Below are 12,390 nucleotides of genomic sequence, written 5' to 3'. Positions count from 1 at the left end.
AACTCCACACCCGAAAAACAAATAATCCAGTGAAGAAATGGACAGAAGACATGAATAGACACTTCTCTAAAGAAGACATCCAGATGGCCAACAACCACATGAAAAGATGGTCAACGTCCCTCCTCATCAGGGAAATACAAATCAAAACCACACTCAGATATCACCTCACGCCGGTCAGAGTGGCCAAAATGAACAAATCAGGAGACTACAGATGCTGGCAAGGATGTGGAGAAATGGGAACCCTCGAACACTGTTGGTGGGAATGCAAACTGGTGCAGCCGCTCTGGAAAACAGTGTGGAGGTTCCTCAAAAAATTAAAAATAGACCTACCCTATGACCCAGCAATAGCACTGCTAGGAATTTACCCAAGGGATACAGGAGTACTGATGCACAGGGGCACTTGTACCCCAATGTGTATAGCAGCACTCTCAACAATAGCTAAATTATGGAAAGAGGCTAAATGTCCATCAACTGACAAATGGATAAAGAAATTGTGGTTTATATACACAGTGGAATACTACGTGGCAATGAGAAAGAATGAAATATGGCCTTTTGTAGCAACGTGGATGGAACTGGAGAGTGTGATGCTAAGTGAAATAAGTCATACAGAGAAAGACAGATTCCATATGTTTTCACTCCTATGTGGATCCTGAGAAACTTAACAGAAGACCATGGGGGAGGGGAAGGAAAAAAAATGGTTAGAGAGGGAGGGAGCCAAAACATAAGAGACTCCTAAAAACTGAGAACAAACTGAGGGTTTATGGGGGGGAGGGAGGGAGAGGTGGGTGGGTGATGGGTATTGAGGAGGGCACCTGTTCGGATGAGCACTGGGTGTTGTATGGAAACCAATTCAACAATAAATCTCTCTTATTTATGAATAAATAAATAAATAAATAAATAACCTTTAAATGGAAAACTGATACATACAGGAACATGGTTATATCTCAAAGTAACCATAATAAGTGAAGAAAAAATCCAGACCAAAAAGGGAACATACTATTGAGTTCCATTTACGTAAAAATTCTATAAAATGTAAACTAATCTGTAGTGACAGAATGCAGATGAACGGTTGCCTGGGGAAGACACAAAGAGCGATTACAAAAGCATGAGGAAACTTTTCAGAGTGATGAATGTTTCTCACTTTTCTTTATTGTGGTGATTTCACAAACTTTTCATGTTGTACACTTTATGTAAAGTTTGCTGCATGTCAAATATCTCAGTACAGTTGTTAAAATTGTATTTTTACTACAATAACAAAAAACCGGCCTGACAGTAAATCACAGTCATTTAAGAGATGAATCAAAATAAAGGACTTGGGCATAGAGTAGTTCTATTAACTTTTTGAGGACTTCCATACTGTTTTCCAGAGTGGCTGTACCAGTTTGCATCCCCACCAACAGTGTAAGAGGGTTCCCCTTTCTCCACATCCTCACCAATACCTGTTGTTTTCTGTGTTAATTTTAGCCATTTTAACAGGTGTGAGGTGGCATCTCACTGTGGTTTTGATTTGTATTTCCCTGATGAGGAGTGACGTTGAGTATCTTCACAAAAATACAGAAGATATAGTATATACATACAATGGAATATTACTCAGCCATCAAAAAGAATGAAAGCTTGCCATTTGCAACAAAGTGGATGGAGCTAGAGAGTATTATTCTAAGCGAAATAGGTCAGAGAAAGACAAATACCATATGATTTCACTCATATGTGGAACTTAGGAAACAAAACAGATGACTATAAGGGAAAGGAAGCAAAAATAATATAAAAACAGGGAAGGGGACAAAACATAAGAGACTCTTAAATACAGAGAATAAACTGAGGGTTGCTGGAGGGGTTTGGGGTGGCGATGCGCTAAATGGGCAAGGGGCATTAAGGAGAGAACTTGCTGGGACAAGCGCTGGGTGTTACACATAGATGATGAATCACTGGATTCTACTCCTGAAATTATCATTGCACTAAATGCTAACTAACTTGCACATAATTTTTAAAATTTTTTTAAATAAATTAACATTTTTAAAAATAAAGGACTCAGAATGGAGAAGCTGTGGTTTAAAAAAACTGATGCTAAGCATCAAATCCATTCAAATACAGACCTATCAGTAAGCAATTGTGGAATTTATGGTTAGAGGACAGAATAAACACAGTAATATAAGATAAAGGTCTACAACTCTTACTGTGACAAGAGATTTTGACAGATGTTGTCCAAATTGCCAACCAAGGAAGTACTCTCACAACTATATACCCATACTATTTTGGTATTTCATCTTCACTGAGAAATACGTCCTTTATATTTTATTTTTTTAATTAAAGAGGTTGAACAACTTTACATATGTGTTAAATTTACATGGTTGTTCTTTTTCTCAGTTATTTGCATGGGTTCTTGATATATTAACAAATTATTTCTTCCTCTACCTCACATTACAAATAGCTTTTGTTTAGTGTGTGTCTAAATATGTGTCTATGGGTACATAAATTTTGAATTTTTTGTGTAGGCAAATCAATCAAATCAGGTGTTTCCTGTTGTGAGTTTTGGCTTCCATCTTGCTAAGAAGAGCCTTCTTTACTCTAGCATGGTAAACACATTTAGCATTTTTACTTGATCATTTTGAGGCCTAATATTTTACACCTAAAAGCATGAATCAGCAGTTCCTCAAAAATTGAACATAGAATTATTATATGAATCAGCAATTCCACTTGTGGGTATGTACTCAAAGGAATCGAAAGCAGGCGTTCAAACAGATATTTGCACACACGTATTCACAGCAGTATCATTCACAATAGCCAAAAGATGAAAGCACCCCAAGTGTCCATTGATAAATGAATGGATAAACATTGAATGCATACATACAAGGCAATAGTACTCAGTTTTAAAAAGGAAGGAAAATTCTGGCACATGCTACACCGTGGATGAACCTTAAGTACATTATACTAAGTGACACAAGCCAGTCACAAAAGCACTAATAGTGTATGATTTCACTTATGTGAGGCACCTAGAGTGACCAAAGTCACCAAGAGAAAAAGGGAAATTGCAGTGATCAAGGTCTGTGGGAAGAGACAAATGCACATAAGTGCAAATCCCAGGGATGAGTGCTGAGTGGTTGGTGATAGAGTCAGCTCCTTCTCAAACGGCAGGACGCCTCAAAGACACTTCTGACACCTCCAAGAGAGATCTGGGTGAGGATACCCTGTGACCCTAATTGCATCCTAATCGTATCCTAACTGCACTCACCATACTCGCCCCTTTTGCTACCACTGCTTGGGGGCATACTATTGAGCTGAAAACCAGAAGGATTAGTCTCCAAGTTCGGCCACTCCACTAAACTCATTCCAGAGCAGCTCTTAACTTTGCCACCAGCCCAGCTCTATAGGGCCCTTCCAAGAGGGAAGATGTAAAGTAACTGTTCCCAACGCTGGGGGAGGAGAAAGGTGTGCCCTTCCATATCCACTTGCTCCCACGTCAGGATTCCTTCTTCCCCTCCCTAAGACTTGGCCCCAGGGGGCTGGCATCTGGTACAAATCCCACCAGCCTCTAGTCCCAGACAGGTGAGAAGATGATCGAGAGGCATTATGGCCACGTCATGAAATAGGCTTACTGGACAAGTCACTTCACGCTTCTGAGCTTCTCTTTCCCAACTGTCAGCTGAGAGTGACCACTAACACTCACCTCTCCCGCTTTCAAAGCTGTCATGAAAAGCACAATGACGTCCCACACAGGTAAATGCTTTGTAATGTGCCAGGTGCTATGCAAATGCTAGCTGATACTCTTATCACTAGTCTCATGGACCAAAAAGGCTGAAACTCTGAAAGGTAGAGTTTTAAAATTCATTCTACAGATCACGCCTCCCTTCTCCCCACATCTTTGGTTAAAAGCTGGGACCCTAAAGTTAGACGGCCAAGAATGAAATTCCAGGCCAAACACTTACTCCATATGCAGCCTCAGGAATGTTACTTGGTCCCCCTTTACCCCAGTTTCCCCATTTGTAAAATGAGGGTGAGAATGGTACCTGTCCAAATAAGATTCAGGTACAGTTCCTGGCAGCATGAAGCCCCCTATAAAGGTCAGCTAACATCACACACATAAATAACACTTTTGGGTACAAGAGATCTTTTTCCTTCTTTAAGAATTTTCACTGTAAGTGGCACTTTCTTGTAAACTGATTACAATCCTCACATATTTGAGACATTTAAGCACACATACACACACACACACACACACACACACACACACACACACACACCATGCCATTCAGGAGATATTTGAACTTGGGCTTCCTCCTCTGTAAAACTGAGTAATGGTATTTACTTCCCAGGGGTGTCGTGAGAGTAAGTGAGATAGAGTATGTAAGTTTCGTAGCACACAGTGGCTAAAACATTACTAGTTCCCTTTCTCTCCACCTACGCATGACTACAAATTGTTGTTATGGGAATCACACACTGAAAGTGAACAGAACTAGGAAGAGCTCATGGTTCTCAGCCTCTAGTGGGAGACACAGACAATAAACAAGGAAAGACCTAATATGATCTCAGGCAGCGATAAGGGCAACTATCTCCAGTGAGACCCCCTGAACTCCGAAAACTCCTAGAAGCTTCCGCCTAGCTATCAATTTTACCTTTTAGAAACTAACTGGTTGCTGTATGTCACATTTTGGGTGTCGGTTGAACACATTATGTTGGTTGAACATAAAGTGAACTAATACAGGGGCTAGAAGCACTGATCGATTGGCTTTTCACCTCCCCTCACCTTTATTCTCCAAGCCCTTGATACAAGTGGGAACATTGTTGAGAATCATTTGCCTTTAGGATAAAGTGATCACTCTGTGCACTGGGCTTTCACAGTCTTGCCCTTCCTGCCCTCATCCATTCACCCCTCCATCCTTCCCTTGTGCTTTGGTCAGGCTTCCATCAGAGACACAGAGCCAGAAGCATATGAAGAGATTTATTGCAAGGATTGGCGTATGTGACTGTGGGGACTGGGGAAACAAGTCTGAAATCTGTAGGTCAGGGTATCAGGAATGGCAGGTTGGAAACTTTCAGGAAGCAGCTGATGCCCAGGCAGATGAAACCATAAAGTGTCCAACAGTTATATCAGCTTCATGATACTGCTAAAATCCCCACCCTAGGAGGGGCACAAGCTTCATCAATAAAACATACAGTGTATGCGTAGACCTGTCTTCTGAGTGGGCATACACAGCTTTACGTCTGCCCATTACATGCGATGATGGGACCTCTCCCTCTGATGTTCATCACAAACCCTAATAAAAGGAACCTGCTTAACCCTGTCTGGGGAGTCATGGCTTTGGAAATTATTCCCCATGATCTCCTTATTGCTGCAAATAAAAATGACTTTGTGAGACAACTCTACCTGGTGTAGGTTCCGTCGGTAACTCACCAAGGAGCAGACCCATATTGGTTCAGTAACATAATGAAAAAAGTTCACTTGTGGCTTGAAGGGAGTGGCCTTTTTAGACAGGGGGTTAGGGCAGGCCTCTTTGGAGAGAGATGATGATGCTCAAACCCCCTGGAGTGAATTAGTTCTCTTGTGTTGGTTCAGTTAGGGCTCGTAGAGATCATCTCTTGTGATTATCTAATGTTGGGATGAAAAATATCATATACTCAGCCTGAGTATGAGAACTCTTCTTCCTCTTCAAAAAACACACTCATCACAAATCTAACAAGTAAGTCTGTTTGAATCTTGTCCCTCATGGATCAAAAAGTATCTCTATACTCAGTGAAGAAGTTTGAAAGGGAAGAATGTTCATTAGCTTTGTCTTCCCAAGTAGAACAGATGAATCGAGCCACAGCTGGTAAACCCTACCTGGGTTTTAGGAGAGCATATACCAAGGTAAGGTCGTATGGGGTGCCCCAACCTCATTTTTTATATAATAGTCTTGAGGGATGGAAGAGGGACCAACCAGCAAAAGTCTGGTCTTGTTCTGAAAGACACAAAAAGAGAGAAAGGGGAGGCATCCATCCAAAAGCATCTGAGCTCTGATCACAGGCTGGAGAAAGTGCAACCAGCATTTATCATTTTCCTTTCAGCAAGATCCTTACAAAAAATGCACACTTACAACTTAGCCTTATTCTTCTTATTCTTCCCCCGAGGGGAAGTCATCCAGACTATGAGGTCATCTATCCAAGGGCAGGGGGTGGGGAGGTGGGGTTGTGCAGAATTTGTTTTTCTTTCTTTTTCTAAATTCCCAGTGAAGGGGCATTTCTTTTTAGTGCTCGGTGGTAGTCAGCCCTTATTTCCGATTAACTACGCAAATGAACCAGGAGAAACTGAAATGAGCTATAAATGTTTAGAAGTCACCAAAAAAGAAGTATGTTCCAGGTGACAGACGGATAGTGATAGACAGATACACGGATAGATGCGGTGAGCATTTTGTAATGTATCTGAATATCAAATCACTAAGTAGTATACCTGAAACTAATATAATACCATATGTCAACTGTACTTCCATTTAAAATTTTTAAAGAGAGGAAAAAAAGGTATGACTCTATAAAACACCCTCCAGAGGAAAAGGACTATTCAGAAGGACCCGCCACTAATCACTTCCCCGGCCAGCCAGGGCACCAGAGCCACGTTGTCCTGCTAGAGGGACACACTTGTGTCCTGCTGCACTTATAAGTGCAGTGGCTGTAGGGATTCCTGTAGACAGGCCACAGGTTTCACTCCATGAGTCAAGGGATCACGCGACCAGCTAGAGGGGAAGTTAGAACTGCTCTCTTGAGCTTAGGCTCAGGCTGCCAGTCTGCTTTGCCCACCGCAAAAACCAGACTTTGCTAGCAAGTTTCAGACTCTCTAATAACTCAACATACCTAGGATCTACTTACAGCTTCTCTGTGCCTGACATCACACTGGAGACCAAGAGATGAATAAGATACAGTCCCTGCCCTCACGCTCTCCAGAATATGTCGGGGGAGATGGAGACAGAATCAAGTGCTGATGGGACGAAAGGGCAACATGCCAAAATATGAACATGGGCAAAATTTGTGGGAGCTCAGAAGATGTGCATGTAACACTACCAAGGCGGGCTCCATGAAAGAAGCAACACTAGGGTAGTTTCTTAGGGGAGGAAACCAGGAGACAGAGAAGGAAGACAAGAGTATCCAGACAAGGGAAGGAGACATGCCAAGATTTCATGGGGATGAGAGGGAGTGTTCACGAAAGAGCATAGTAGTTGAAACATGGCATGAGGTCAGCAGTATGTTTCAACATGGCTAAGCTACAGTACCCAGTTATTCAATTAAACACTGACTGGGGGTGGGGAGGGCCGGGAGGGGGGGCACCTGGGTAGTTCAGTCAGTTGAGCACTGACTTCAGCTCAGGTCACAATCTCACCATTCGTGGGTTTGAGCCCCAGGTCAGCTCTGTGCTGACAGCCTGGAGGCTGCTTCTGATTCTGTGTCTCCCTCTCTCTCTGCCTCTCCTTTACTCTCTTTCAAAAATAAATACACATTAAAAATTTAAAAAAAAACAAAACACTGTTGCTGTAAAGATATTTTGTAGATGATTAATACCTATCATCAGTTGACTTTATGTAAAAGAGATTATCTTGGATTACCTGGGTGGGCCTGATCCAGTCAGTTGAAAGGCTTTAAGAACAGAACTGAGTTTTCCCTGAAGAAGAAATTCCTCCTGTGGACCGCAGCATCAGCTGCTTCCTGAAAGTTTCCAACCTGCCATTCCTGATACCCTGACCTACAGATTTCAGACTTGTTTCCCCAGTCCCCACAGTCACATACGCCAATCCTTGCAATAAATCTCTTCATATGCTTCTGGCTCTGTGTCTCTGATGGAAGCCTGACCAAAGCACAAGGGAAGGATGGAGGGGTGAATGGATGAGGGCAGGAAGGGCAAGACTGTGAAAGCCCAGTGCACAGAGTGATCACTTTATCCTAAAGGCAAATGATTCTCAACAATGTTCCCACTTGTATCAAGGGCTTGGAGAATAAAGGTGAGGGGAGGTGAAAAGTCAATCGATCAGTGCTTCTAGCCCCTGTATTAGTTCACTTTATGTTCAACCAGAGCATCTCTGCTTTTACCTGCTTCCTTGTAGGATTCCACTTGAAGGAAAGGATTTGCTTTGCAGGTTGGGAAGCAATGATGCAAGAGGCATTTCCAGAATGGACAGCATGAGGAACTCCACAAACATTCTTCAGAGCGAAACAACCACAACTGGTGAAAATCAAAAACAAAACAAAACAAAACAAATATTAAAGAGAGAGGAAATTGTCCTAAAGGCATACAACAAGTGAAGAAAGATTTATTCAAGAAAATCTCCTAACCTCAGTAAGAATATTGAGACTCTGTGGCATTTAAGCCTTGACCCACTCCCTCCCTCTCCTCCCACACAGCCCTGTAAAACAGAAACTCTACTCTGAGGATGTGCAGTGAAGAAGACAGGACACCCTTGTCCCCTGGCCCAGTCTATGACTATACTTTCCCCCCAGGAGGGGAAGACCACCAGCATTTCTCATTTCATCTGGCTCTATGTTGCAGAAGCTCTATTCTAGGCAAGTTTGGCCCATAGGTCTAAAGCTCTTTCCTTCCTCCCTATCTCTACTCTTAGGGCACAAGCTCTCTCCAAGGCACAGCAGGTCAAGAATACTGTGCTCTGAACGCCCTCACCCCAGGTGAGGGGGGGAAATCCCATGCCAAGAGAGGAGGTTCTATGCCACAAGAAGCAGAAAAACAGGGACCGCTGCCCCCACTCACTGCCCTACTCATAAAGAGAAGGCCTCTGAAAAAAGCATGCGACTGTCTCCAACACAGCTCCCGAGCAGTGGCATGGAGGTCCTACCCAGGGAGAGAGGCAGGCCATAAGAAAAGAACCCCAAAGGTCCCCCTAAGGTGATTGACTTTACTTGGAAGCCAGCATGGAAATCTCAACCTAAGGGTGCTGTCAGAAAAACAGTGGAGATTTTGGTGGTAAGCCAGTAAGAGGAGGATAGTAGCTTCATAAGAGCAACAAGCTAAACTATAAACCAACTAGAAGTATACAGCAGAAACCAAGAAAGGCAACAGCTAAGGAAAGCTTTCCTAGGTTAAAACAAACTTCAAAGACAGGACTCAAAGACTACTGCTATAAAGGGCCCAAATTTATTTGAATCTGACTGTGAAGCAATTTATGCCCCAGGGAACTGTCAAAATCAACAGCAATCAGCCAGCACTTAGTGGAGGAAAATATTAGGATATAGTGCCAAAAGAGGCAGAAAACTTAGCAGATAGGGAGAGACAAAAGAGAGAACGGCTAAAAAAAAAAACCTTGTCATCCCAGCTTAAGAATACACAGGCCCAAGGCTGTGACCTGAGGAGTAACAGCAGACCCCTCCCCCCCACCCCCTCCCCCCCCGCACTGCAGAGGACATAGACTTCACTATAGAGACCAGCCAATAAAAAATAAACAATCAAATGACAGCAGCAGACACATAGACCAACGGAACAGAACAGAGAGTCCCGAAATAAACCCATATATACAGTCAATTAATCTGTAACAAGTGTGCCAAGAAAACACATTGGGGAAAAATAATCTCTTCAATAAATGATATGGGGAAAAGTGGATATTCACAAGCAAAACAATGAAAGTGAACCCTTACCTTACACCATATATATAATCAACTCAAAATAGATTAAAGATTTCAATATAAGTCCTGAGATGGTAACACGCCTAGAAGAAAACATAGGGAAAAAGCTCTTTAACACTGGGCTTGGCAATTATATTTGAATATGATACCACACAGACACAAAAAAAAAGCACAGGGCAACAAAAGCAAAAATAAACGAGTGAGACTACATCAAATTAAAACTCTGCTGCACAGGAAACAATGAACAAAATGAAACAACAACCAATCGATGGGAGAAAATATTTGCAAACCATATATCTGATAAGAATTTAATCTACAAAATATATAAGGAACTGATACAAGTCAACTGCAAAGAAATAAACAAGCCAACTAAAAATGGGCAGGTGATCTGAATAACCATATTTTCAAAGACATACAAACGGCCAAAAGGTGCATGAAAAGGTACTGAACATCATTAATCATCAGGGAAATGCAAATCAAAACCGTGAGATACCACCTCACACTGGAAAGATGGCTGTTATCAAAAAGATAAGAGATAACAAGTGTTGGCCATGGTGTGGAGAAAAGGGAGCCCTTGTGCACTGTTGGTGGGAATGTAAATTGGTGCAGCAACTATGGAAAACAGTGTGGAGGCTCCTCAAAAAATTAAAAGTAGAACTACCATGTTATCCACTTCTGGGTATATATCCAAAGGAAATGAAATCAGGGTCTCAAAGAGATATCTGCACTCCCATGTTTATTGCTGCATTATTCACAATGGCTAAGATTTGGACACAACCTAAGTGTCTGTCAGTGGATGAATGTATGAAGAAAATATATGTGTGTGTATGTGTGTGTATGTATATGTGTGTGTGTGTACATATATATATATACATATACATATTATTCATCCATTTAAAAAAAAGGAAATCTTGCCATTTGCAACAACATCGATGACCCTGGAAGACATTATGCTCAATGAAATAAGCCAGACACAGAAAGCAAATACTGTATGATCTTACTTATGTGTAGAATCTAAAAAAGTCAAACTCAGAACCAGAGAGTAGAGCAGTGGTTCCCAGGGATCAGAGATGGGGAGACATTAGTCAAAAGGTATAAACTTCCAGTTATAAGATAAATAAGTTCTGGATATCTAATGCAGAGCATGATGACTTTAGTTAATAACAGTGTACTGTATACTTAAAATGTGCTAATAGAATAGATCATAAGTGATCTCACCGCACCAAAAAAAAAAAAAAAAAAAAAAAGGAAGTTGTGAGTTGACAGATGTCTTAATGGTTTCATTGTGGTATGGTAATCATGTCACAGTGTATCCATATATCGAAACCTCACATTGTATACCTTAAATATATACAATTTTTATCTGTCAGTTAAACCCTAATAAAGCTAGGGAAGGGAGGCACATACATACATACATAGCTAGCTTTCTTTCAAAAAGAAGTAAAATATTCAAGAATAAATTTAATCACACAAAAAAAGTACACTGAAAACTACAAAACATTATTGAAAGAAATCAGAAAAGACTTAAATAAATTGAAACATATCACATGTTCCTGGTTTAGAAGACTTAAAATTAAGACAGCAATACCTTAGGGCGCCTGGGTGGCTCAGTCAGTTGAGCGTCTGACTTCGGCTCAGGTCATGATCTCACAAGTTGTGAGTTCGAGCCCCACGTCAGGCTCTGTGCTGACAGCTCGGAGCCTAGAGCCTGCTTCAGATTCTGTGTCTCCCTCGCTCTCTGCCCCTCCCCTGCTTACGCTCTGTCTCCCTCTCTCAAAAGTAAACACTGGAAAAAAGTCACAGCAATACTTCCCAAATTGATCTATAGCTTCAATATGATCCCTATCAAAATCACACCTTGCTTTTTTTCTTTTTTTGCAGAAATTGAGACGTTGATCCTATAATTCATAAGAAAACGCAATGGACATAAAATAGCCTAAACATTCTTGAAAAATAAAGAACAAGGGTGAATTCGCACTTCCCAACTTCAAAACTTACTATAAAGTCACAGTAATCAAGACAGTATGGCACCGACATATGATACACATATTGGTCACTGGTACAAAAGTGAAAGTCCAGAAATAAATCCCTACACTTATGCCGAATTAATTTTTTTTACTAACGTATATAAAGTCAATTCAATGAAGAATCATGTTTTCAACAAATGATGCCACAACTGGATATTCACGCGCAAAAGAATGAATTTGGATCCCTAAGCCACATCATGCATAAAAATTGACAAAATGGATCATAGATCTAAATGCAGAACTAAAAGTATAAAATTCTATGACAGGAACACAGGAATAAATTTTTGTGACCTTAACAGAGGCACCAGTCTCCTAGATGTGGTACTAACATCACAAGCAACAAAAGAAAAAATATGTATATAAATTGGGCTTACTCAAAATTAAAACCTTTTCTGCTTCAAATAGAACCACCGAAAAAGTGAAAAGACAATCCACAGATGCAACAAGACATGTGCAAATAATATAGTCGACAAGGGACTTCTTTCCAGTATGCATGAACACTTGTGACTCAATAAACTAATTTGATAATGGGTCAAAGATCTGAATATACATTTCTTTAAAAGAGACATACAGGGGTGCCTGGGTGGCGCAGTCGGTTAAGCGTCCGACTTCAGCCAGGTCACGACCTCGCGGTCCGTGAGTTCGAGCCCCGCGTCGGGCTCTGGGCTGATGGCTCGGAGCCTGGAGCCTGTTTCCGATTCTGTGTCTCCCTCTCTCTCTGCCCCTCCCCCGTTCATGCTCTGTCTCTCTCTGTCCCAAAAATAAATAAACGTTG

The 12,390-nt window shown here is 41.4% G+C and overlaps 1 protein-coding gene across 1 annotated transcript in view; it reads right to left on the bottom strand.

The window, feature by feature from the left end:
• LOC121036947 (olfactory receptor 6C74-like) overlaps positions 1-8,170 on the bottom strand; it is an 81,085-nt gene extending 72,915 nt beyond the window's left edge. The window contains exon 1 of the mRNA XM_040485770.1: positions 8,047-8,170. The gene's annotated coding sequence lies outside the window, so the exon portion shown is untranslated. The remainder of the gene's footprint in view (positions 1-8,046) is intronic.
• Positions 8,171-12,390: the final 4,220 nt, after the last annotated feature.

The sequence above is a fragment of the Herpailurus yagouaroundi genome, unplaced genomic scaffold (genome assembly GCF_014898765.1).
Source record: "Herpailurus yagouaroundi ecotype Mexico unplaced genomic scaffold, PumYag 163, whole genome shotgun sequence".
Classification (NCBI taxonomy): Eukaryota; Metazoa; Chordata; class Mammalia; order Carnivora; family Felidae; genus Herpailurus; species Herpailurus yagouaroundi.
The sequence above is the reverse complement of the archived record's forward strand: the minus strand, read 5'-3'. Positions and strand labels throughout refer to the sequence as shown.